This window comes from Callospermophilus lateralis, chromosome 3 (assembly GCF_048772815.1).
Source record: "Callospermophilus lateralis isolate mCalLat2 chromosome 3, mCalLat2.hap1, whole genome shotgun sequence".
NCBI classification, from domain to species: domain Eukaryota; kingdom Metazoa; phylum Chordata; class Mammalia; order Rodentia; family Sciuridae; genus Callospermophilus; species Callospermophilus lateralis.
The window spans coordinates 165,491,913-165,518,980 of NC_135307.1; the positions used below are offsets into that span (position 1 = coordinate 165,491,913).

Consider the following 27,068-nt stretch of genomic DNA (forward strand, 5'->3'; position numbering starts at 1 on the left):
TAAGAAAGGTGCAGAGATTAAGATAACACTGAGAAATATTTATCGCAATATGTCAGGGTAATTTTAATATCTGATAAACATTTTATATGTGTGTGAATGTACACATACATATAAATACATTTATATGTATTTTTTTAATAATTGTGTATATTTCTCCTTTTCTTTTTCTGGTCTACTTTTACAATATTTTTACAAACATATACACCAAAAATAGACCAGGATAAGTGACCCTTCACCACAGTTAGAAAAAAAAAAATGCTATTATTTGCTTACCCACACCAACAATTACTAGGTGCAGAATCTTTTATTTATTTATTTTTATTAAATCTATGGTGTCAATTACTAAGCAAGGATATATCCTTGTTGGTTTAATTTGCACTTTAAATTGCCTCTCAGGTTTGACCATCTTCTCATATGTGGCTGACCCCATGTTCATTATCTTATGAATTGCCTGTTTGTTTTCCCACAACTCCATTAAGATGTTCATCTCATGAATAATATTGTAATGGTTTATTTTAAAAGCTCTTTGAATCTTTGGAATGTCTAAGTTGATCATCTTTGTTGATCATACAGGTTACAAATATTTACCTAGCAGACTATGTATCTCTCAAACAAGTTGAAATGGTTTCCCTCTATACCAAATTTTTTTAATGAAAACAAAGATTTAAGATATTGTATTTAGTCACATTTCTTTTCCCTTTCCTTCACGGTTTCTCCTTGGAGATGCTTTCCCTCCAATACCACAAGATTATAAAAGTATCTATGCATGTATATTTTCACTCATATTAATAGTTTATATTGTTATACTTACAACTTTGACCCCTAGAGTTATTTTTACTTGAGTGGCATGGTACAAATCTTGTTTTATTTTTCCAGATGACTAGACAGGTGTCCTGACACATTTTGTTGAATAATTCATCTGTTTCCCACCCATCTGAAATATCAACCTTATTACATACTAAATTAGCATACATGCATGCCTAAAAATAGATTATATTTATGTAACCTGTGTAAATATCACCATTCAATTATAATTAGCTTGTATAACAGTGGCCCTGATAAATATTTCCCATAATTCTGGGAAAGTTGATAACTTCATTCTTCGAATCAAGTTCCAAATCACTTTGTTAAATTACCCAGCATTGATTAAGAGTTGTATTAAACTACTTAGAGATCTCTCCACCACAAGATGGTAAAAATACTATCAGAATAAAATTGATGTCTTTGTATTACTGTACTGAATCTGGCTGTTCAAGAATGAGGGATCTCTCTCCCTTGATTTAAAATTCATTTTATCACCTATAATTAAATTCTATAGTTTCCCTTATTTTGTTCCTATATATTTCTAGGTAAATTACTGCTGTGTTTTGTACTGTTGTATTGTGTTGTTATTGTAAGTGAAACCTCTTCATAAGAATATTTTCTAGCTTTATATTAGTGGCTAAATCATTAATCAATTTTTACTTATTTGTTTGCAAGAACCACAACTTTATTCAACAACCATAATGCTTCTAATATCTTTCCAGATGAATCTAAACATATTCTGTTAATTCTATTCATATTTTTATTCAAGCACCTGTCACATGTATCCCAAGATATCAGCAAAGGTTAATATTATATTAAAATATGGATGCCCTCCAATAATTTAGTACAGCACAAAAAGTATGTATGTATAAATATATACATATATGTATGTATATATATATATATATATATATATATATATATATATATATATATAAAATAGTGTTTGATAGATATTGTGAGGTCTATAAACACCTATGCAGTATCTAATAGTCTAGAAAGAGAGAAAAAGAGAGAAAAATATGACCAAAGGAGCCCAAAGTAGAGCTGAAACACAGGGTATGCTACAGAAGGATTAGAGTCAACTAATAAATGGTTCATTTCTAAATGCAAGATTAACTTGCTTCTTGTTTGGTAAAAAAAAAATAATGCATTATGGAATATACTGAGATATGCTTTAGAAAAAGGAGGCAGGGTGAAAACATGAGGCAATTTTAGGATGAAAAGAACTGAGGCAGAGAATATACAAGCCATATTACCAATCATTGCAAGAAGGTTCCAGATCATGGGCAATTAAAAAATGGAAAAATGTCATCGAGTAACTAAGAAAAAGTGTTATAATTAACATGGCTAAATGAAAGTGTCTACATGTAATGTCAGTTTCTGTAACAAACAGGTCTGAAAACATATGAAGAGTGAATGCAAGAGTTTGTCTCTTTGTCTTGCTCATATAATTTGTACTCCACCTTCCATTGTATAGAGTTGTTACTGAGAAAGACTATACATATGACCCTTAAAGATCATCTGCTCAGGGAGCAGGGGTGTGGCTCCATGTTACGGTGCTTGCCTACCATGTGCAAGTCCCTAAGTTATACCTCCAACATCACACACCCACAAAAAGTTTCTATTCAGAGACAGTGTGGTGTTCTAAGTTGGTGAAGATGACAAGGTGATGAGTCCCCTTGGTCCTGTTTCCCTTCATCACTAAAGCCTCAGAGTGCATTGTTTTTTTGCCAAACGAGAAGCAAATACAAATACCCCCAGCAGAAGTGAGCATGAAAAAAAAAAAACAAGGAAGCAACTATGACTGCATCCAACCTGAGGAAAAAAAAAAAGGAAGTAGGAGTATTTAGAAGCCTTGTCCTGGATTTAACACACATTATTCTGCCCACATCCCACTGATGAAAAGAAACCAAGTGACTCACCTAGATACAACTGGAGGCTGCATTGACAGTCTCTGCAGTTGGATAGCTATGCAAAATAATAACTAATTTCTATAGAAGGCTGAGCACAATCTATGATGGGACAGCTGGCAATCTGTCCCTGGGGTGATGGTCCCCCTTCCAAACACTAACATGGAATGTGAAGAAACAAATCATAAGAGATTCCACCTCAAAGATGGGCAGCCTACCCATGCCAAAATAACACTTGGGAAGAGAAGAATCCCCTGACACACCACCTGTGGCATTCCACGGAGGAAGCTGCGGCACTTCCTCACAGACGGTCACACAGCTGCTGTGTGCACCAAAGTGAGGAATCAGTACACAGGAAGAACAGACAATATGCTTGAGAACTCAAAACACAACGTAAAACCATGTGTGAGTCTATTTGTTCTAGAAAACAAATAAAACAGGCAGATCAACCTAGCTGGTAGGAATCGGAAATACAGCAATTGTTCACAGACAACAGTTTTGATGAGATTCTGAGAGTGTCAATCTGAGATTTTCTGAGTATATACTCTGAAAGTATAAATAGAAGTGTAAACACTACTTCAATCAAAGGAAAAGAAAGACTCTCTGCTAAAACCAGAGTAGTTTGTCTGAACTTCTGTTAGATGCACTTTTTCATTAAAAAAAAAAAAAATTCCTTCCCATAAAAGAAGATCAGGCTATCTTACTTGTGCAAGAACCGATTTAAGGAATCATTGATGTGTGGTTTCTCTTAATGTGCTTTAAAATTATGTAGAAGGGCATGTGGGTGGGAATAAGGAAAGCAAGACTGGGCTCCTTACACACACAGGGAGAGCTGTTTTCTTAGACCTTTTCTCTGGTTCTTAACAGTTGACTGTGACATCTACTACACTGTTGGCTCAGGTCACCACCACTGGCTCTGACACCTCCATGCTGACTGAGCCTGTGCCAGCAAGGGACAGAATTTTAAACCACCATCTGCCTCTCTGAATCATCACACCACAATCCCAGTTTAGCAACCGTGAGGTCCCATTAGTTCTCCCACCCGCTAGTAGAGGTCAGGAAAAATACAAAAGTGTGCATTTCTGTTTGGAAAGTAAAGAGGAATAGAGCATTCTCACCCAGTCAGCTACCCACAATGATGGATCCCCCCAAAATTCAAGATTTTTTTTTTTTTTTTTTTTTTTGCAGTGCTATAGATGAACTCAGGACTTTGTAAATGCTAAACAAGTGCTCTACCACTAAGCTACACTCCCAGTCCAGGAAATTCAAGTTAAGTTTAAATGACCACTTATGGCTACTTGTTTGAAGCCTACATCTAACCAATCCAGTGCATAAGAACTAGACTGTTTATAAAATTGTTTTAGAAGAATGTTCCTCCATGGCCCCCAGTAACTCAATCGCCTATACTTTATTTTCCCTGACAAGCACATTTGGTGTCACTGAAGTGGGATTTGCTGAAATTGATACATGTGGTTTGGGAAGAGGAAGGATAAAAGAGTAGGTAATGAGGAACTTTTGATTCCTGGGTGGCCATAAGATTCCCCTTAGCATGGATCAACAGTTGTGCTGTGATTGGTTACCAAAGGGAAAATGCACCCATGGAATTGAGAAATGGATCTAACTCCTGGAGAACTGGTCAATTTGATACTAAGGAAAGTCAAGCTAATAAGGAAAAGGCAAAATATACTGTGGTTATTGTTAGCTGTCTTGGCTAAAATGAAATTAAGAGAGAGTGCTGGGCCCAGAAGTCCAGATGTCTGTCTGTCAAATGCTATAAATAGGGATGATTCCTAAGCAAGACACTGTAAATATGTTTCTAAACCTCATGTCAGAATTCCTAAAGGTCTGAAGGGGGCAAGTTGTGACCTCACCCCATCTAGCTAAAGTGGGACTCATAATGAATGCAGTTAAACTGCCTAATGGTAAACACAGGCCTCTAGTTCTCCACTATCTGAATGGGACTGACTTACTAGACTCACAGTGCTGCCTACAGTCTAGACCAGCACAGAAGCCAATCCTAATATACCTTCCAAAGGTAGAAAAGTGTAGGTATTAATGGATACAAGAAGGAACAGCAGCTGATTTGGGTAAAATGAGAAATAAATGAACTCAATATTTATATCATGCTTATCAGCTTATTTCTGATCATCATTTTACTCTCTGTTTGTGATTAATTCATACTTCTCTGTGTGTCATCTGCGAGACCAAAATCTGAAGAAATAATTTGAGGAAAAAAAGCAAACCTTTACTGATAACATTTTTTAGTTATTTCACTGTAAGTGATCTTCATGTAGCAGATTTTTGAAATCCCATTTTGAAGCAAATTAGAGATAATCTTCCCTTTTGGTGTCTCTACCAGTACAATCTTGTAACATACTCTTATAGTGTTTCTACCCAAATGCTGAGTTTGCCCTAGTCTTTCAATTTATCTTATCTATACAGGCTAAATGTTTCAACTCAGCTTCAACCCCTCGTTTTCCAATTCAGGGATTGGAGTGCATGAGCATTCTCCACATTAGATCTCCAGTGGTCTAGTTTGTCTTTCACTTTTTGATACCTAGAGGTGGGTGGGTCAATTTTTAAATAAAATATGAGCAACTACTTGAGGACCTGGACCTGTCAGAGGGAAGTGAGCCATGCCCAGGGTGTAGAAGGCCTCGACCTGCACCAGCAACTCAATTGGAGGTGAGAGGTCACTTTAGTGAACAAGAGAGAAAAATGAGAAAAGACTCCACCAGCATTGCAAATGTTTATTATAAATAAATGGGGGAGGCACGATTCCACATCACAACATCTCTTCCCAGAAAGCTCTAACAGCTAAAATCTTATAACCTAAGAGAAAATTACAGACTAACATTAAAAGATAATGATGCAAGCTCAGTCGTTGCCACTATGATTTTGAAAATCCCCAAACTCTGAGAGGTCCTATGATTTGGGGTGAGAGTCTCACAGGACATACCCAAGTCTTGTGTCTAGGGCTCTCCATCTCCATGGGTACTCCAAGGGTACTTCCAAATGCACCTTACAGACAGGGCAGCTGGCAGATGTCATCCACACTACAGAGTATCAATAAAAACAAATGCAACTGCAAGGCTAATAGGAGCTAAACCTATGACATTTAGAAACCTCTTGGAGATGCTACAGACAGATTACAAAAAAAAAAAAAAAAAAAAAAAAACACACAGTACACCCAGGTATACCCACAACCTTGTATACCCACAACCTTGATAAAGTAACCCATGCTCTGCAAAAGAAATCCCATGGGAAAAAATATAGGAAAGATGATGATTTTTACTGGCCACAGACCATTTTATAGTTCCAAATTCTGGGCTTCCTAGGAAGATGTCACCCACTGAATAGAGAAACATTTCATTAAGATGGGATGAAGTGAATCTTTCCAACAAAAAATTGCACCTACTGTAAGGTGCTCGTTCATTTCATATCCCAAGCACTGTAGGTATCCACTACTCTCTCAAAACTGTCCTACACAGCCTTTTCAAAGCCTGGCAAATTCAAATTCTGAATTTAGAAACCCGAGTTTTTCATTCAATCCATAATGACACATGTTAAGAGCATATAAATTGCTTCTCAACTAAATGTTCTGGGTATAATTTATTCAAGATAATATATTTGCTTTAAAGTCATAGATTAACTTTTAAAAGCTTTTTGCCTACCTTTTCAAGAAAGATCACATTTCAGGATCCCATATCACAGAGAAACCATCTTTTCCTGTAGGGAAAAAAAATAAAATAAAAGAAAGACTATCCACTAGTTACAAGAAGCAGCAAAGGTTCATTTTTAAGACCTATTCTAATCTCATTGTGGCTTCATTTACAATGTTAAAACAATGGAAAACCTTTAAATTAGACTTAAAATATTGCTCCGTTCCTATCTAAATGAAACACTTTAAAGACTTTGGCTGTAATGATTTGATTTCTAAAAATCAAATGGATAAACATACAAAATCAAATGGAAAACACCGAGGCAAAAAATAAATGGAAATTCTTCCAAAATTAGAATTAAAGCATTTACTTCACATCTACCCCAATGACATATGTTCAAACATTTTGTTCAATTTAAATGAAGAAGCAAATGTATAAAATTCTACTCCTGTTTCTACTTTTCTGTGGGAAGATGAGACAAAGCAACTGTACTGCTGTGTAGATCAGAAGGTAAGAACTATAAGCTGCTACCTCCTTCTGCTGAAATTTTTATTATCTAAGCCAGTGAGCCATATTTATGGGCTCCATTTTTCTTATTTAAGACTTTTGGATCAAGAAATAAACATAAAGGAAACTAAATCAAAATAGGACACATCTGATTTTATTTTACATTTGTAATAAACAATGTACAAATTTCTTGTTACTAACACTTATCATGACTTTTTTGTTCAAAATTACTTGTTGGTGTAGATTATTTTAATATATTATCTTTAAACATTCAAATCCAAATTAGGAAGTAAATGATTTAGTTTAACATAAGTTAGTCATCTAATACTATAATTCTGACCCTGAACCTGACACTTCAGTTTCATATGCAATTTAATTTCCCAGGGGAGCAATGATGTATGGAGTCAAATACAATATCTGAGATTCTGACACCCTCCCCAAAAGCTCCAAAGGACTGGAAATGACTCCCAAAGCATCAATCCCAGGGGACCACACTCCAGAGGAACTTCCCCCATATTCACATCAGATAAGGACTCCTATATGAGCTTATGCTCGCTTCAGTTGCAACCTGCTTTTCAAACAATAAAAATCCTTTTTAAACTTTACATAAGAAATTCCTACAACATCTGACTGAAAGGAGTATGAATTTTGCACTCACTTCCAAGTTCACACAGACAAGTTGGACATCTGAACGTCTTGGTCATAGGTAGGTCCAGAAACTCTGTCCTTCAAAACAACACCAATTCTGCACATTGTATTGTTCTGAAGCCAGCATCTGGGTCTTTGCTCTCCTGCTTTTCACCACTTTGGATGTCAGTCAACATTACTTTGGTCAACATGGGAATATAGGTTACTGTGAGCCCACTAAGCTAAATCATAAGTTAAGGTATAGAAACAACTGAGTTGGGGCCACTTATAAACCTCCAGTTCAAAATGGCCCAACAGAAAATAATATGATATCTAGGATTTGCTTCAAAACTGTCCAGATGGGATGGCTACTAGGGAGGAATAATAGGTGAAACAAAAGTGGCCATGAGTTTGTTGTTGTTTAATAATAGATACATGAAATTTCATTGTAATATTCACTCCACTTTTATGTATATTTAAATTTTTCCATAATAAAAAGTTTTAAAAATGACCATCCACTGAAGACTCTGGTTGAAATATAAAAAGCCCAGATCATAAATATCACAATTGTTTTCAAACACCCTTCAAAAAAATGGAACAAACTAGGGAGTACTCCAAGCAAAAAATTTAAAATTCAAATATCACATTAGGAAAAATTAACAGCTAATTGTTATGGTTTTATGAACATTACAACAATGGTTTTGAAGCTTTATTCCAATATTTCAAAAGCAAAATAAACAAGCATATGTTTACTTGTCATAAAGCTTCTTTTTTATTGTTTAGAGCATCTCTGATTTGAATTAAATGATATCAACACAGAAACACTGGATATCTCATATTTGTGAGAAATTGCTGAAAATTAATTATACGCCTTTGATTAATATAAGTGGAAAAATGGATGATTTATAAATATTATCAATGTTATCTATTTTGTGAATAGAAATCTTTGTAAACAAGAGATCAGAGCAGAAATGATTTAAAAATTAAAAAGATCCTTTATTGATGTAAGCTTTGACTTCACAAACATAAAGCCACCATATCTGCCACTTGCTCATGCTATACAAGTGACCTGAGATAACCAAACGATGGGCACCCCATGGACTACACCACTCATTTTGCCTAAAATTTGCAAGAGGCAAGAAGGGGTCACATGAGACTAGATCTCATCTTTCACAACAAGCAGGGGAAAGTCACACACCAAGTAAAATCATCCTCATGGCCTTAGAATTTGACTTACTGACCTTGCCAGAGACCAGTGTGGGAAACCTGACCCTGGACATAATAAAAGGCAGGATTTATATCATGCTTTGGGAAAAGACTGTGCATACAGCTGTGCCAAGCCTGCCTCAAAGATGAACCAGGTACAAGAACAAACCTAGGTTTCCCTCTGAACAGAGCATGCTCAAGACCTAGCATTGAATCCTCACATGGAATATGATGATTAAGAAAAGAGTTAGTTACAGTTTTTCTGTTTTCTTTTTCAAATACTTGTTGGCCTAAAGTAATCTGTATCCTTTCCAATAAAGAAACAATGCCAAATTCTGAAACGGAAATGTGGGTAAGCATATAAAAGCTGGAAAAGGGAGTATTATGGGAAAATCAGAGTAACTTGGCTTTATCAGGCAGGCTTCCAACCTTATCTATGAAAGGATCGAGGGTCAGAGAAGGGAGGGTGTGGGTAATAATTACAAACGAGTTTCATAGCAGAGGTTAGCTAAACAAAAATCAGTTGTTTTCAATTTGAAAGTCACAGTTCTATAGATTTACTACATGAGCTAAGAGACACTTCTATTAGTTCACATCCATACTTGGATAATTTTCATTCATGCAGCCATAGTTTAAGATCTAGTTAAAGGTGGAAGTGATGTATTACAAGGCCTTATACATTTAATAAATATCTGTCAAATAAATAAGTAGATGAAGTAGCAAGTAATATTCACCAAATTATAAAATCTCAAGAGTAAATCCACTAGAAGTGACAAAAATAAAATTTCCAGGTATGACATCATGACTATTTATCTAATCTTCATAATTTTGATCTTCTGGGAGGTAGTATACCAAGCTAAAATGATGTTTTCTAGACCCCCTTTGCAACTGATGTAGCCATGTGAGACAGTTTTGACCAATGAGATGTGAAAGAGGGTTTGGGGAAAGGGTGTTCTCCTCATATGAATGAGTCCCTTTCCCTTTTCCCTTGGAGATTCAGAGCCATCTCAAAACCATGAGGACCAAAGCCATGCAGTAAGAGGAAGGACGAAAGGAAGGAAGAAAGGAAAGAAGAAGGGAGGGAAGGAGGAAGGATTAATTGATCTGGTTCTCTGATGGCATTGCTGAAATGCTATATCCACCCCAATCTTAAAGTTCGAGGCCGACATTTCATGTTAGGTATGACAGAACCACATTTCGTGTTAGGTGTGACAAATGTCTATGAGTTTAGTTTGCAGTTTTCTATCATTTACAGTAAAAAAAAATATTCTAACAAATATCAGGAATGATTTACCTAACCTTTTCTGTATTCTCAGAAGTGGCTTCAATTTCAACTGTGATGCTCCATGCAACTCATAACACCATTATATCATCACCCCTGACCTCTTCCACAGTTTCCACCTGTCAGAAGAGCAGGTCTCACACTAAAGGACCAAGGAGCTTCAAGGAGAACAGCTACTAGAAACCCCTCAAAAACAACAGGTCATATTATCCTCCAGGCTACGTCACACCCCACTGTGAATTCCTACCCTCTCATACTAAGGATGCAGGAGTGAATGATGACCCCAAAACCTCAATCCTATTCCAGTGACCAAAGAAATGGAGAATCTTCTGATTTAATATAGTCTTCAAAATTTGTATATATATAAAAATCTCTCTCTGTGTGTGTAAGTATAAATAAAAGTAAATATTTACAGTCATGGCTAGATAACATCAGAAATTAAACATCACCAAGAAACAAAAACCACAACAGAAATAAACACCCTTTGAGAGTTTAAGAAATACCCTGATTCAAATGCTGCTACTCTGCTTCTACGGGTCCTAAGAGATGTAACTTCCGTGGAACTTAAAATACCACCATAATTTTTCTCTTATCTGTTGATCTGTCTTAATAAAAAATAAACTTCTAGAGTTCACAAAGCTGGCAGAGAAGTATTGAAAAATGCTGAAAAAAAAATGAATGAGCAAAACAACCTATACATTAGTTGGTTCCAAGAGTCCTCACGAAAAGTATGCAATCCTTTAAAAAAAAAAAAAAAAAAACTGTGAGCATCATTTCTAGAAATATAATAATGAGCTGCATGAGTAGTTCAACTGAACCAGCATGACACATGTAATCATTAAATGCCTACAGAAAGAAGAGAACAACCCTTAAGAAGCAGCTATTATAAATGAGGCGATGTGTTTGGCACTTTACACTCAGTATTCCATTTATTCTTCACAGATCTCCAGTCAGTCCCTAGTGTCTCCCCTGTAGATGAGGACAAATTCAAAGGGACCAAAGGAGATGACATAAGGTCACACTTCTAGTAAAAGACAGTCCTGATATTCAAACCCAGGAAGATCAGCTGTTGCTTTTTTGCTGTATCACGCTACTACCTCACTTTGGTCTTCATTAAAATATTACTTATAAACTGCATGAAGACAGTAACTAAAAGAACATTCACAAGAAACTTATGGGTATGGCCTTAAAAGCACACTCAAGTCAAAGTTCCCTTTTAGCTTCATGCCCAATCGGTGATTTTTCTTTACAGCTGTAAGGCATTACAAAGGTTCTACATCCCTAAGGCATGTTTTTTTACAAAGCCACCATGTACTGTATGACCTAGAAATAATGAAAACAAACCTTTCTATGGCTTCATTATATCTCTCAGAAAGCAGGTAGCTCTTGCTATAGTTTGAATCTTAAATATCCCACAGAAGTCCAGGTGTTGATGGCTTGGTTTCCAACATGTGCATTCTCTTTTCTCACACATACACACATACACACACTCATTATCTATCTATCTATCTATCTATCTATCTATCTATCTATCTATCTATCTCTCCCCACCCCTCAAGCTCACTTGATCTCTTTCTATCACTCTCTCACTTTCTATCACTCTTCTGGCTGTAAGAATAGGGTTCCTTGCCCTGAACTCCCACCATAAAGTGCTGCCTCACCACAAGTCCAAAATAAACAGGGTTGAACATGAAAATACCTGCCAAAACAAACCTTTCCACTTTTTATTGATTATCTCAGATGTTGTTTTTTTAATGTATTTCTTTTTGTAAAAATAACAATAATAATTTATTTATTTTAATTAGGTATATATGACAGCCGAATGAATTTTGATTCATTGTACACAATTGTAGCACATCTTTTAATTTCTCTGGTTGTACAGGATGTAGCGTCACACCATATGCGCAATCATACATGTACCTAGGGTAATGATGTCCATCTCATTCCACCATCTTTCCTGCCCCCATTCCCCTCTCCACCTTTCTTCCCCTTCGCCCCATCAACATTTCCTCCATTTTTCCTATGTCACCCACTATTAAGGATCAGCATTCACTTATCAGAGAGAACATTCAGCCTTTGGTTTTGGGGGATTGGGTTACTTCACTTAGCATGATATTCTCCAACTCCATCCATTTACCTGAAAATGCCATAATTTTATTCTCTTTTAATGCTGAGTAATAGTCCATTCTGTATATATACTATAGTTTCTTTATCCATTCATCAATTGAAGGGTATCTAGGTTGTTTCCAACAGTTTAGCTATTGTGAATTGAGCTGCTATAAACATGTGGCTGTGTTAACATAGTATGCTGATTTTAATTCCTATGGGTACAGAAGAAGAAATGGGATAGCTGGGTCAAATGGTGTTCCATTCCAAGGGAATCTCCAGAAAACAGTATGGAGATTCCTCATCTCATGTATTTTGTCACAGTGATGAAAAGCTGACTAATACAGCCTCTTCTCCATGTATGGTACATACAAACACTGCAATTCTATCATGTTTAGACAACATGTAGCACCAAGACACTGGAGCCACTAGTCCCTGAGTGGGATCACAAATAAAATCCACTAATTCTATGCATACATCAAATCAATTGAAGCACTTTAAAATATGTATTTATTTTATCCAGATGAGTACTCATTTTAACCAAAGCGGGGAGGACAGAAATCTCCTGGAGAAAGAAAAGAAATTGAACACATATTGCAATAGATTCCTAACACTTTTCATTGAATAAATAATACCTCTTTGAAGTTGATGAAAACCTTAGTGAAAATATTTATCCAGTAAACATCTTAGTGAAATAAACTGTTATGACTCCAGAGAAACCTAATTTAACAACTTTCATCAATTCTCAGGGAAGAGAAACAGACTCACCACCCCCGAAACATTTGGTAATTATTTTCACACAATATGTGCACCGTCTATGATGTACGTGCATAGATGAGAAAGTATTAGCCCAAAATGAGCTTCTTTACTCTGCCATTTCAAGTTAAACTATCCAGCAATTCTGCAGCAACCCACAGTATTTTGCAAATCATAATTTCTATCACAATAGCTATCAAATACCATTTAATAAATAAAAGCTTGAAGTGTGTTACACATACACCCATTATTTTCAATTAAATAACACTACAGCACTCGTGAATTTTCTTCTATAAATTATTTTTCAACGTGTTTAATCTTCACCACAGGCCAATGATTTTAAAAGACAGGCTTCACAACTAAAGAAAGAGAAGGCAGTTACTCTCCTAAAGGCAATATCTGATAATACAGGAAACTCTGCATTTAACGTCATCTTTTAAAATCTCTGATTCAAAACTCCAAGCTTACTAGCAAATTAGGACTTCTTTATGAATGCTTACCTTGCTTAAAGGATAACCTGAAAAATAGGCCAAAAGCATTTATAGTCCCCTTTGCAGTTGACCCCACCATCACAAAGACACTGCCCCATTTACAAAATGAAATATTGAGGTCCACGTTAAATTAACTGCCACAACCAATTCCAGGGATAGAACGAAAAACAGGTTTAAGTGTTAAAATAACTCTTTCTTATGCACCAGATAACTTTCCTTATTTCTTTAGGTGTATCATGAAGTTAACTCTCAACAACTGACTAAGGCTCAAAAAATTATACAAAAATCTAGACTACAAATAAAGTTTAAGGAGTTATATTTGGCAGTTTTTTTATTATATTGGACACAAACTTGGTACAGCTTCCTACATGCAAAGTCTAGACATTAAAGGAAGTCTTATTAGTTTTTAAAAGAAAAAAAGTGAGTTTATTAAATATAGATCAAAGGAAGTTCCATGAAAACACCAACATTTTTTACCACTCATGGAAAAAAAATGAATCAATAAACAAAAAGCAATTTGCTGTTTCTTATTCTGGCTCACAGACGATTATCTATTACAATTAGATTAAGGGTACTTTTGCCTTGTTTGTGTTTTTCAATTATTCTCCAATATTTTTAGAATGATTATATAATACTTTTATAAGCCCCCAAAGTTATTTTTAAAATCTTAGACACTACAAATATGTAATCTCCTTTTTATTCACAAAAAACACAATGATGCATGTTAATATATTTTAAACGTATTATTAATTCTAGCAAAAATTAAATTTATAAACTTAAAATGACTTCCTATCACATTGTCATCATATAGTACCAGATTGTGGCACAAAATCATATTAAATGTTTTGAGATTATTTTCTAATAATAATAAGCTAACTAATGAGCTAATACATAACACTTTACATTTATCTATGTCTGCTTCAAAGAGTAAGAATATCTGCTTTGCATCCAAACTATTTTCCTTTACCTATGCTACTTATCCTTTGCCAACTATTAAAGTGTACTTGTTATATATATTATATTGTATATGTCATCTCTCTGACAGCTATATTGGGACTATAAAAATTTGTATTTATGTATATATGTGTGTATATATAGAAGTACATATACATATTCATTATATAAGCATATAGACACGCATAATTATAGCCCCATATATATTCATATACAGTCACATAAAATATACAAAATATATAAATTATTTATTATATGCACTGTTCAGAAATTTCCAGCAGAGATGCCTGTCAATCCAGTTTCAGGTTTTATCTACCCTGACCAACCTGACTAACTAGTTTGCCTGAGCTAACAATAGTTTTGAATGATTTTTCTTCCACTTCAGTGGCCAGTTATTTAACCAAATTAGTAAAGAATGCTGCAGATGAGAAACTTCATTTCTTTTATTATTATTGGTCATCCTTACCTTCCCCAGACACTTATATCCAGAAATCACCACAGTTTGTTCATTAAGCATTGACTTGATACCTCGTATTCTTTTTACTATGAAGGGAGAAGATTATAGACTGTGGCGCTTCACAAACTATAAGTGTAGCTGAAGATTTAACACAAACCTGTACATCTTGCTTTGAGATAACAATCTCTAAATTCTCTTAAAGAGAACAGGAACTCTCCCCAACTGTTTCAGATTTTCAGCTAAATTCTCAATACTCCAGATAAATGGATGAAAACATTACTTTCACATACCCACATGACTTGCTAACCTTGGCCAAACCAATCCAGAAGTCACACCCATAATCTATGTAAGAGAAGAACATGCACTGCAGAAGAGGATTCTTCAAAGAAATCCAATGGTCCCCTTTCCTAACCCTCTCTACATCGCAAGCCAAGTACTCAAGACAACCCTCATAAATGGGGACTACGTGCAATGAGGGAGGCTGACAGTCCGTTTATGGCTGAATGTTCATCTCAGAGCAGAAATTCAGAGCCTGTGAGACATTTGTGAGCTTGGAGCCCCCATGTCTGGCTGATGCCACCTGCATTAACAGAATAAGACAATGTAGCCTTCTGGGAAAGTAGGAACAGGCTGGGCTTCAAAGTCGGATGGTGCTAAGATGTGAGTTTTCCTGTGGACCAAGAGGTGAGTTTTCCTGTGGACCAAGTGAATATCCTAGGAGTAATCCTGTAAGGTCTCCACCGAAGTGGGCTGCCTGAACAGGGGTATGAAGGATGCAGTGACGTACCATGAGCAGACAAGAGCTGTCACTCAGGGATGGCAGTGCCCACTGTCAACTTGGGAAGAGCCAAAAACAGTGATAGAAGGGGTACAGGGAGGGCAGTACAAAGCTGGGGGCAGGCCCAAGGACTGAGAAGGCGAGAAGCCATGAACTGGATGGGAGAATGGATGCTTTGATCTACATACCTGTACATTTTTCTAATATTTGAAAATTAGGTAGTTCCAATACATTAAAATGACTCAAAAGCTTTGGGATCTGTCAAAAAATATTAACCAAAATATAGGAGGGTGAAGAATAAAGCTAATTCACACTTGTATTTTACAAAGCGTAACCCACTCAACAAACCAGCTATGCTGAGTATTCAACCTGTATAAGATATTTTTCCTTAAGTCTGAAAGAAAAGTGAGAAAATATTTCTAAAAATCAAAGTGCAAATTCAACACACCTAAATAAACTTCAACTCCAGAAATACCCAATGACTTTAAATGTAAGAGGGCTAAACACTCCATTTAATCACAAACAAAACAGCAAAGTGCATCTTACAAAAACAGCAAAACTCAACTATATGCTCTCTTCACAGAGACACATATTTAAAAAGCACACTCACAGGGTTTCAGAAGAATGGGAAAGTTATACAACAGGAACAATAAGCCAGAGAAAGTGGAATTGGCTCTATTACTAATAAGACAAACTAGACTTCAGCTGAGAGTATTACCAGAGACAAAAGAACACACTTTACAGTGATAAAAAGGAAAATCTGTAAGAGTTTCACAAGCCTAAGTCCTTCACTTAAGAGGTAAGGAAACTAAGGTACAGAGACAGGACTTGCTAAGCCAGTGGCCAGCTACAAGTCACTTCCTTCCACTCTCCATACACAGCCTTTTTTTTATATCCCAAAGGTCCTTATCTGAGCTCATAAAACATGAAAGTGACCATTTTATTTGGTCAAAATCATGAACTCAGGATCTAGGCAAGAAACGTCTTGGAGAAGAAACCCATGGGAATGGGAAGAGGGGATGAGGCCAACTCCCCATAAGCTCTGCAGCATGCTAGTTATGTGGCCTTGAATGAATGACTTAAATAAGCTTCAGTTTCCTTATCTATAGAATGAGGAAACTGCTATATAGCTCACAGGATAGATGTTTAAAAGAGAGAGAGAGAGAGAGAGAGAGGGAAATCAACATGTACCCCGAGGTCACTCAACTTTTCCGTGGCAAAGCTAGGACCCCTCAAAACAGTATCCATTTTGGTAAACTTTCTCATGAAAGAGAGTGCCTGATGGAGTTCAGAACTTTACAAGACACCTCAAAAATACTGGTTTCTTTCCCAATGCACTGATGCTGTACTTGAGAAGAACTTTAAAAGAGTATTTTTTCTAAATGAGCTCTTCAGTTATAAAATACAACTTTTTTCATCTAGGATAAATGAGTTTCAGATGATGGAATTTTGTTGTCCTGACTGCTTTGCCTCACTCTTCATAGGGTGGAAATATCATGTGGGCAATGTGGCAGCAGGGGAATTTCAATGATAATTTAATTCCCATTTCTTCTTATATGCCAAACTGAGTCATGCAATAAGCACATTTTAAAACATCCCTCAAAAAAAAAATAAAAAAGTTTAAACACAACTTTATTTTATTCAAAGGGAAAAACAGTCATTCCTCTGTTTTTGTGGTTACAATAACCAGAATTGCATCTTCAAGACTATCTGCCCAACTTTCATCATGTTGTAAATCTCTTCAGCCAGTGAACTATTTCCCAAGGGTAAGTCTGTGATATCTGAAGCCAGTCCTTGTATAAAATGTTTAAGGATCTTAATAAGTTTCTGGAGTATTTTTATTATGTAATTGAGACTGTTATAGCAATAAACACGTACAATCCCATCAGGCTATATCTTTTCAGAATCTAGTCAATTATCCTAAATGTCAAGGTTAAAGACAAGATCAATATATTTTCAACCCAGGAAAGTAGGTGTTAACAAGGTAGATAATGCCCATTTATGCTGCCTTACATAACCATAAGAAATTTAAGAGTAAGACAAAACTTGATAATTAATGTTAAAAAATGCATTGCTTAGGTACCAATTTTAGAAACAGCAGAATGCATACAAATCCAAAATAGGACATAAAAAAACATGAAATAAGGAAGAGAAGTAGAAGAACAGCATGTGGCCAGTGTCCTCATCTTACATATTAATGTTAGGACATATTTAAGAGCCTACTGTGTGCTAGCTACTGTACAAACCTGATCTTAAAACTGATTTAAAAAAAAAACTATGGCTATTTGAAAATGCCACTAGGCTCATAATTAATTCATTTAAATAAAATTCAAATGACCATACCACCTGACATGAATCACTGAAATTTTGTTCACATACATAAAGAATAACTAGACTTCTTATTACCTCATTCCATGTTGTAGAAATATCAGATTTTAGATAGAGTGTTTAAAACAAAGCATATAATACCTACACAAACAGCTGCATGATTTAGGTAACAAAATAGCACCATAAATTTTAAAAAGTTCACTCAAACCATAATGTTATGAAAGAGAAAAAATATTCCTTTTTTATTTAAAGTGTATCGATGTGATGATTTGTATTTAAGATGTCTTTGTATCTCATCTTCATATTCAAGAACATACTGAATATAGTATTTAGAAGGTCTGTTCCCTATTTTATAACCTCAAGTCCACAAAATATTCCTAAATCATTACTTTATATAGAAATTAATAAATAGAACAACTCACTCATGGCATATCGATTGTGCTGTTGGGGTTTGCCCCAATAGGAACCAAATTAAACAAAACTATATTGTGTTTAATGAAAACTCTTAAGATAATTTATTCTCCAGACCGAAAAAAAAAAAAAAATACAACAGGAAAGCACCAGCTAATTGAAGACAAATTAAAATATTTCCTGAATTAATGTTAAGATGTTAAGAAAGATGAGCCAGAACCATTTTTATTTTGTTTTAGAAAACCATTCCAGTACCTATGTAGATAGCTGAGAAAATCAACAAGTACATATTATTTATCGAATTATAAATTAAGCAAGGATTCAAGTTCATAATTATAGAACAAGATTTAATTTCATGTAACATGAAATGTTTCCATTCTAAGACTCCTTAAAGAACATGAAACTCACATAGAAAAAAAATAAATCAAAGAAATAAAAGAAACACATGATTTATGTAATCTCTGCTTATGAACAAATTATCTCTTACGAAAGTTCAATGAAAGCAAGTACTGTGTCAACTAAGCCAACTTGAGACAAAGATCACCTTTCAAAATTAGGAATGCAGGTTCAAATACCAAAATTAATATTATAAAATACTATAAAATGATAAAAATACATGTTCTTACTTATGATTTATTATTGGTCTCATTCTGCTTTCCTAAATTGCCAGGTACATTCCTTGAAATAACTTATTCAATAGGCAAATATAAAGTGCATACTTTGTGTTAAATAATATGCTACACTGATGAATAAACTGAAATAGGCATGCTTAGCCCAAGGGAGCCCAGAGTGTATGTGTGAATTAGTGTGTGTGGGTGTGTGTGGGTGCTGAGGTGAGACACTGAATATTAAATAGGTAAACAGAGCATAAGACCATGAGTGCGATGGGGACAGCATTTATAAATTCATTAAAAAATGTAGAACTAATAAATCATTTATATTATTTTCTACTATAAAATATTTGTTTTGGTTACTGTTTTAATGGAACTGCTTTCAAATGCATGTTTAAAAAAAAAAAAAAAAAGCCCCACTGTATGAGTTTTTGGTGGCTGCCATAACAAAATACCTCAAAGTGGGTGGCTTACACAACAAAAAATTTATTTTAATCACAGATTTGAAGGCTAGAAGTTTCAGATGAAGGTGTGAGCAGGCTTGGTTTCTACTTTGACCTCTCTCCTTGGCTTCAAAGACAGCCACCTTCTCATCGTGTCCTCATACGGCCTTTCATCTGCACACGTACAGCCATATAGAAGAAGCTGAGTAAATTCAGGTCAACCTTGTTTTGATGCCTATCTGTACCCACTCACTGATAAACCATGTGACCTTGAAAAAATGCTTTAATCACCAGTTTTCTTAATATCAAATGATGATAATCATGTCTAATCTGGAGAATTGCTAAGAAAATAACAATGGGCTGTATTTGCTGTCTAACCCTGAAGCTCAATGGATGGTGGGCTGGGTCCTGGAAAATCTCAACATTCTAAAATATCACACATTTACCTTAAAGATATTCAAAAAGTATCAAAAAACTTCCTGCCTCCATTACTTCATAGCACAGCTTTTCATGTCTCCCATTCCACAGTGGGGCTGGGACATCTGCCGTCTCCAGCCGTCACTTGTGCTGGTATGTGTCAGAAACTTGCATGCTGAGGTCTCACACCTTGTGTGAAGGCAGGACACAGTGGTTTAGGAGGTCCTGCGTACCTACCATCCTGTCCCTTCTGCAATAAAAAATGCTGCTCTCACCTCTTGGGCAGGAATTTCTTGGAAATATTCTAGTCCAGGAACCCTGTTGAGAAATGAGGCATGCCTTACAGATAATGAATGCTCTCACCTCTCCAACATAGCTGGGAGAACCTCAGTTCAGTAAAAAGTGGAACATTTCCAGAAGGTTTTCAAAAGACATCTCCTGCTTTGAATCAAGGAACGGATTCCTCCTGCTTATCAATCTTTGCGGAAGACCTGGTGGTCTGCCCTGTTTATAAAATTCATACTTAGAAAATAAAAATTAATATGCAACTGAACAGTTCAGAAGAATCTGGCACTCAGAGTCGTCACTTTGAGGATAGATATTAGTACTCAAATCATCTGAGCATTTGAATTTCTTCCTTTTTCTTTGGTATCTGCATGAAAAATCCCCTGTATGTTACTTCTGACAGATGGAAAAGAACTTTAACCAGTGACTTTGAAATTCTTTCAAAGAGAATGAAAAATGGACAGAATGAGGCCAGGCTTATGATTCTCAGAGGGCCTCACAGGTCTAAAAAGGCTCTAAATAAAAAAAAGAAATATTCTCTGTGTTTCTAAATGTTATTGTGAAGTATTTTCAGAGCAGCTGCAGTAACCAAACTAGAATCCTCCTAAATGCTGTCTCCATTGAAACTTGAACAATGATATATTTAATAATTAATATACTCAGCCAGCATTTTTTAAACAAAAAAAGCTAAAATAAATTTAGTAAGCAAAAAAAAAAAATGCCACTTTGTAATGAAGGAACCTCTTAAACATTATTGACACTGCAGGCCTGGGGAGGGGGGCCTGAGATCGAATGTTAAAGCCACATTTTACACAAGATTCAAACCATTAGAAATAAAAAGCTCCCTTCTCATTCTGAAACTATGAAAGGTGCTCTTTCAAAACCAATATTCAGCAGAAAGTCTCCCTCAATTCATTAATAGTTTTCTGTATTTGGCACTGGTATGTTTGCAGGTCATTTTGAAAATAAAATGCTACCAGAAAAATAAACACAAAGCATTTTAGATTATCAAGAGTCCCACTTAATAAAATAATCTGACTAAACAAACTCTTTTCTCCCCTAAATATCCAGCCAAGTTTGAAGTAAAGAAATTTTTCTGAGTCAAAGCTATTACACACTGTAAGAAAAATAAGCATAACTTGATTAAAATTGAACTTACAAAATAGAAAAAAAAGAAAGTGAATATGTGCCCACAGGAATAAATGATAAACTATCTTCAGGGAAATGTCTCCTCTGGATGTAGTATATTAATATATTACTAAGTCGAGATTTCTGTTAGCAGAAATAACGAATATAGAGTTTTCAAATGACTGATCATCTCTCCAAATTGATCGTTCTGCCACTTTTTCAGCCACCAGTATAAATAATTACGGAAAATTTTTGCCTCTGTAATGAGTCTATAGATGGCTTCATTTTATTAAATATGACATCTCTGTTGCTTACTCACTCATTGCTTTTCTAATTTACCCATCCTGCAGAATAAGCAATAACAGCATTTACTTTTTCATTCATCTAAGAGACATTAACTTGGTCTCTAATATGCACCAGATTTTCCCACTCCGCAAGAGGGTCCTGTTATAGCTAGGACTTGCAGTTCATTCAACAAGAAGAACAAAGTGGGGCATGCACCAGGATTGTGGCTGACCAAGGACTGCTCTGCAGAGAAGATGGCAACTGTTCAGGGTCTTAAAGGCCTATAGGATTCAGTTAAAGAATGGGATTGAGTACAAAGTCAGCAAAGAAACAGTGGCCATAGCCTTGTCATTCTTGAATTTTAATAAAGCTTAGTACAGGCAATGCTAATAAAGGAGTTGAGACTTCATTGTAAGGTTCAGGCCATGGATTTGCATTTGGCAAATTAGGAAAACAAATTCTTTCTAAAAGCCATAAGGTGCTGTTGAATATTTCAGAGGTAATGCTATAAGATTGATTTTGCACAAATTACTTTAGCTGACTGTGGGTAATGGAGTCAAGAGGCAAAGATGTCAACTTGTAAAGTTGCTATTTACATGTCAGTTTCCTCCAGGAAACTGTTTACCCAAGGAAAAGAGCTCCAACTCCACCACTGTTAAGAGTTCCTGATGTTCATTTAATAACCAATGGAATACATGATGGAATGAATGACAGAGAGACAGGGTTCAGGCAGACTGAACCATTCACAGAACAATCAAGGCATCAAATAATGATATGAACAGGCAGTAGCAACAGGAATAGAGAAAAGCAGACAGAAATGAGACATTGTAATGGGGTAGACTCCACAGATGGGTGACTTGTTTTACAAAGATTAGAATCCCTGGACATACATGGGTAGTGAAGTCGAGGATTCCTGTTTTAGCCACCCTGACTTGGAGCACCCATAAGATTTCAGCGTCAAAATCTGTAACAGACTAAGGAATATTATCTGAAGCTCAGAAAGGAGGTCAGAGATGGAGGAGTCTCCCTCAAATAGGTGGAAATGAATGAGTTTTCTTATAGAAAAAGTCTAGAATGAGCAGAATCAAGAGCTATGTAGATGTTTACAGGGAACACCATTTCAAGGGCTGAATAGTGGAAGAAGTTCTCATGAAGCTCTGCCCTAATATATGAAAATAATTTTGCATGCAAGGGCAAGAAAGCTCTAGGAATTAGGGACTTTGGAGATCTACAATAATAACAGTAAAAATGAATTAATCTGATGCAATTCCTTCAGGTTAGAGTAGTGATGTGACATCCCCAGAGTTGCCAACTCTGGAACTTGCATAGCAGCAGCTGCTAATAGTGCTTTAGTTTCTTACACCATAAAATTTGGATGTAAGAAAAGATGAACTCTTTCCGGCATGATTTTATGTTTCTAATCAAGTGTCACTGCTTAACAAGCACATATCCCAAACAGAACAGCCTTCACCTTCTCCAACAACAGGACCAAGAAAACGAGAGAATAGATAAGACCAAGTCAGAGTCTTACTGACCTGCCAAACAAATGGAAAATACAGCTGGTTCATTTCAACTCAGTGATGCTAATGATTTAGTTAAATTGACTTCTTTGAAGGAAAATTACTGTTAATAACCTTAATTTCCTCCTAGTCTCTTTCCCTAGGTACCTGACATTTCAGATAAAATATTTTCATAAAATATTAAAAGCAAAGGAATTATATCTTAGGTATCCAACTCCATGTTGACAGACTTTATGAATCTCTTCTATCTCTAAGTCTACATCTTTCCATTTCATCAAATAAATACAAAAAGTTTCCCATCCTATGCAATTCCCAAGAATGTCACTTATAAGGCCAACTGCAAATCCTACTGATACCAGCCATGTGGCACTGTGGAACATGCCCAGTTTTCTTTTTTATCTTTTTTTCAATTTAATCATTGTAACTGCAGTTTTATTTTCTTTTCTCCTCAAAACCAGACTACAAGCTATCCATCCTGGTCTGAACTCTCTATTCTGGAAGGGCAAGTGGGTGAGGTCTGCCATCTGTACCCCCAGATCCATTGGTCAACCTCTTCCACCCTCACCCTTCAGGCTTCTTTGAGTTCAACTAGTAGAAAGTGCCTACCAGAGTTTGGAAGTCAGGAGGAAAGTGACATAGATATACATATTCCCCTGCTCTCTCCCTGAAAGGATCTACAGATTGACTATGTCCCTCTAAAAAAGGACACAGCTCTTGTCAGTGGTCCTTCTTGCCCTTTCCCTTGGAGAAGTTATAGCTGCTTATCATTGCCAGATCCTTCTTTAGTATTCATCCTGATTGTGACCCTACACCTGCCCACACCTTCTTGAGAGTCTCTTTTTTAAGCAGTCCTCTATGGACTTGGTTTACATGTGCCACTATTTCTTAGCAGGGCCCTGAAGGACACAGGTTTAAAGAGTGACCAGGTGGTGCCCGCCTTTGGGCTTTCACAGACATTATCAAAGCAATTGTCTGTAAACTGTGAAACACTTCAACATTTTCATGAGCAAAATTTATCACAGACTTTCTTGACTATGCAAAGCTTCAATGCCAAGGAAATGTGACTGAATCCTACCATATTTCTACAATTCACAGTGTGCTGTAAAAATAAACATGCAGAAGGCACACAACCAGAATCTGAATGTCATTGCCAAACTAACCAGAATTTGTCTTAAAAATGGATATCTGGAAAAACAGATGAAAGAACAAAATCCGTCTTTGGAAAACAGAAACAAGATTTGGTTTTTCTGCCATTGATCCACATCAAGACTTATTATTCCTGCTATTGTGATACTTTTAGGTGAATCAAATTCTTGTAGTTGACGTCATAAAATTCTGAAAAGTAGCCAATAACTAACTTTATATTATTGATAAGAATTGTGGTTATCAAAGTTGTCACTTCTGGAAAAAGTTCAAAATTGGTGACCTAGATTTTCTGCATTTTTCCCAATATCTCTCTAAATGAAAATACAGGATAGCTTTAAATTTACATATTCCTTTGTCTATGAATCATTTCTAAAAATCATGAAAATTAATTTCAGGTATCTATTAAAGGAAACTCAATAAGATAGCATTATCTCTAATCTTCTAATTCTCTAAGGAAACTATAAAAAGGAATTCTTCAATAATTAAATACAGTTGTTCCTCAGCATCCACGGGGGTTTGGTTCCAGGACCCCCAACAGATATCAAAATCCACAAATACCCAACTCATTTAGATAAAGTAGTGTAGTATTTTATGTAACCTATGAACATCTTCCTGCATAGTTTAAATCATTTCCAGATTAATTATAATAATCAACATAATGCAAATGCAATTTAAATAGTTGTTATACTGCATTGTTTAGGGAAGAATTTATAAGAAGAAAAAAAGTATACATATGTTCAGTAAAAACACTTTTAAACTTGAACACTTTCAGTTGTCTGAACCCACAAATTGCATGGATACTGAAACCTGATTTTATTAGGAAATCTAGAGCTACAACCACAACTAAACAGGACTTTTAGCAATGAAATTAACGTAATTGGCCAGCTCAATATCAACCTCTGTTCTGTGTTGGCTGCGAAGGACTGCACTTCTATGGCCACATATTCAAGAGTATTAATGACATGTCCCTGCTAAGAGAAGTATAGAGTTTCACAGCTACCCAAGCTGATCAGAAAACAGACTTTCAACTCTCAGATTCTACAATATATCTCTTTATTAAAGGAATTTTACATTAGTCCCTAACTGGTAAATTCTTTTAGATTAAGTATTGTACTGTCAAGGAATTTTAAGAACATGGTCTATTTCTAAAGTCATTTCCTGGTATACAGTATATAACTGAAGTCTAACTGAATTAGTAAATTGATGTAACAATGTGGATCATACTTTGGTTAGAGATGTTCAGCTGCAAAATTTGAGGTACTAGGAGATAGAAATTCCACGGGAACCTTTTAAAAAGGCAATTTGGCAGTTGCTTTCTCAAAATATACATACCCTTTTGAAAAAATGGTTTATTTCTTGGAAATTAATTACAAGAAATTTACACACGTGTGCATGAACACCTATAAAAAAGATCTTCAATCTTTCAGTGTGCAATACTGAAAATTTAAACATGGTTAAGTAAGAATGGTATATACATATTCCCATATTTTATGCAATGTTAGAAAGAATGAGATAACTAGTATACCAGTATAATAATATCTCCATGATATGCAGTTAAGTGGATAAAAGTAAGTCTCAGAACAACGTATATAGTATGATACAGCTTGTGTAATTAAAAAAAGGACATGTATTTTACTTATATGTTTAAATGCATGGAAAAGAGACATTCTAAACTATTGTTGTTATATCTGGGGATGGCTGTAGATGAGAAAGATTACATTTTGCTTCTGCATTCTGCATTGCCATTTTAAGTAGAACATATTAGTGTATCGCTTATATCATTTTTTTAGACCATTTAAAACAAAAAGTTGAAAGACATTCCAGAGAGGACTGTGTGATTGTCCATCATTGTACATCAGTAGATAAGAGAGAAACCCATCTCAAGAGGACTGTACATTGATTTCATCCAGCACGACTTCCCATTTCAGAGCAAAAAAGAAAATGAGGGCTCTGAGAACTGCACCTTGAAATACTAACCTGCAGAAACAGATCTACTTTCTATATGTTAAGCGACAAATATAGCAACAACCAAATGGCAGGAGAGACAACCTGTGACTGGTTTAGAGTTCAAATCTGTGACACGTGGAAGAGAACCTCTGTGTCCCCAGAAATGAAGTCACCCATTTCTCTACACTTAGGCATTCTTGAAATACAAGAGAAAACCACATCCTGCATCTTGACTTTGTGTATTTGCTCACATTGTAGAAAAATGGGGAAGAGAAAAATCAGGCAGAAATTCAGAATCTGAACTCTAGGTATACTCAAAATAAATGACTTTGTAAGAAATTTAACAGAAAATTTACCAAAAAGGGGGAGGACATTTTCCAGTACACGATATTTCCAAGCACTTAGATTTGACAAAAGGCTCAAATTTTGACAAAAGGCACAACTGGGCAGAATTTATTCCAGAAATATGCTTGGTTTGGCCACACCCTGGGTTGACAGGTTTGTTTCTATTTTAATTATTTCCAAACATTTTAAAATGAGATTTCACACTCCAAATAAATCTGCATTTCATGCTTCTCTTGAAAACGCGTATGCACTGGCCGGGCCCACCTGGTAGAAATCTGGCAGATCTGGTCAACAGCTGCTCCCTAGGAAGGGCTTGAATGGACACAAGCCCCATGCCTCCCTGAGGTCTCTGACATCTTATCCAGTCAGGTGCCCTTGGGGATGATACTTGCCTGGCCCTTAAAGGCACCAGTCCACAGTGGTCTCACTGAAACCATAAGAAACTCCTTCAGAAAACAGGATACTCTCTCTCTCTCTCTCTTTTTTTTTTTTTTTTTTTTGCTCCCCGAGACTAGTATTTAGTAACCTCTCTCCCTCAGATATCTGGCCCAGGCAAGTGCAGAAACAAGTGCCTGGGATGAGAAGAGGATTGCCCTCAAATTTCTATATCAATTCCATCTTGGCAGCAGGGCTGCCAGAAGCTTATCTGTCACATCTCA

The 27,068-nt window shown here is 35.7% G+C and overlaps 1 protein-coding gene across 5 annotated transcripts in view; it reads right to left on the bottom strand.

Annotated features, from left to right (window-relative positions):
• Plcb4 (phospholipase C beta 4) overlaps positions 1–27,068 on the bottom strand; it is a 375,572-nt gene that overhangs the window by 342,343 nt on the left and 6,161 nt on the right. For 3 of the 5 annotated variants that reach the window (XM_076851528.2, XM_076851536.2, XM_076851529.2), the window contains exon 2: positions 6,392–6,446. The exons of the other annotated variants lie outside the window; for them this stretch is intronic. The gene's annotated coding sequence lies outside the window, so the exon portion shown is untranslated. The remainder of the gene's footprint in view (positions 1–6,391; positions 6,447–27,068) is intronic. 5 annotated transcript variants of the gene reach the window in all.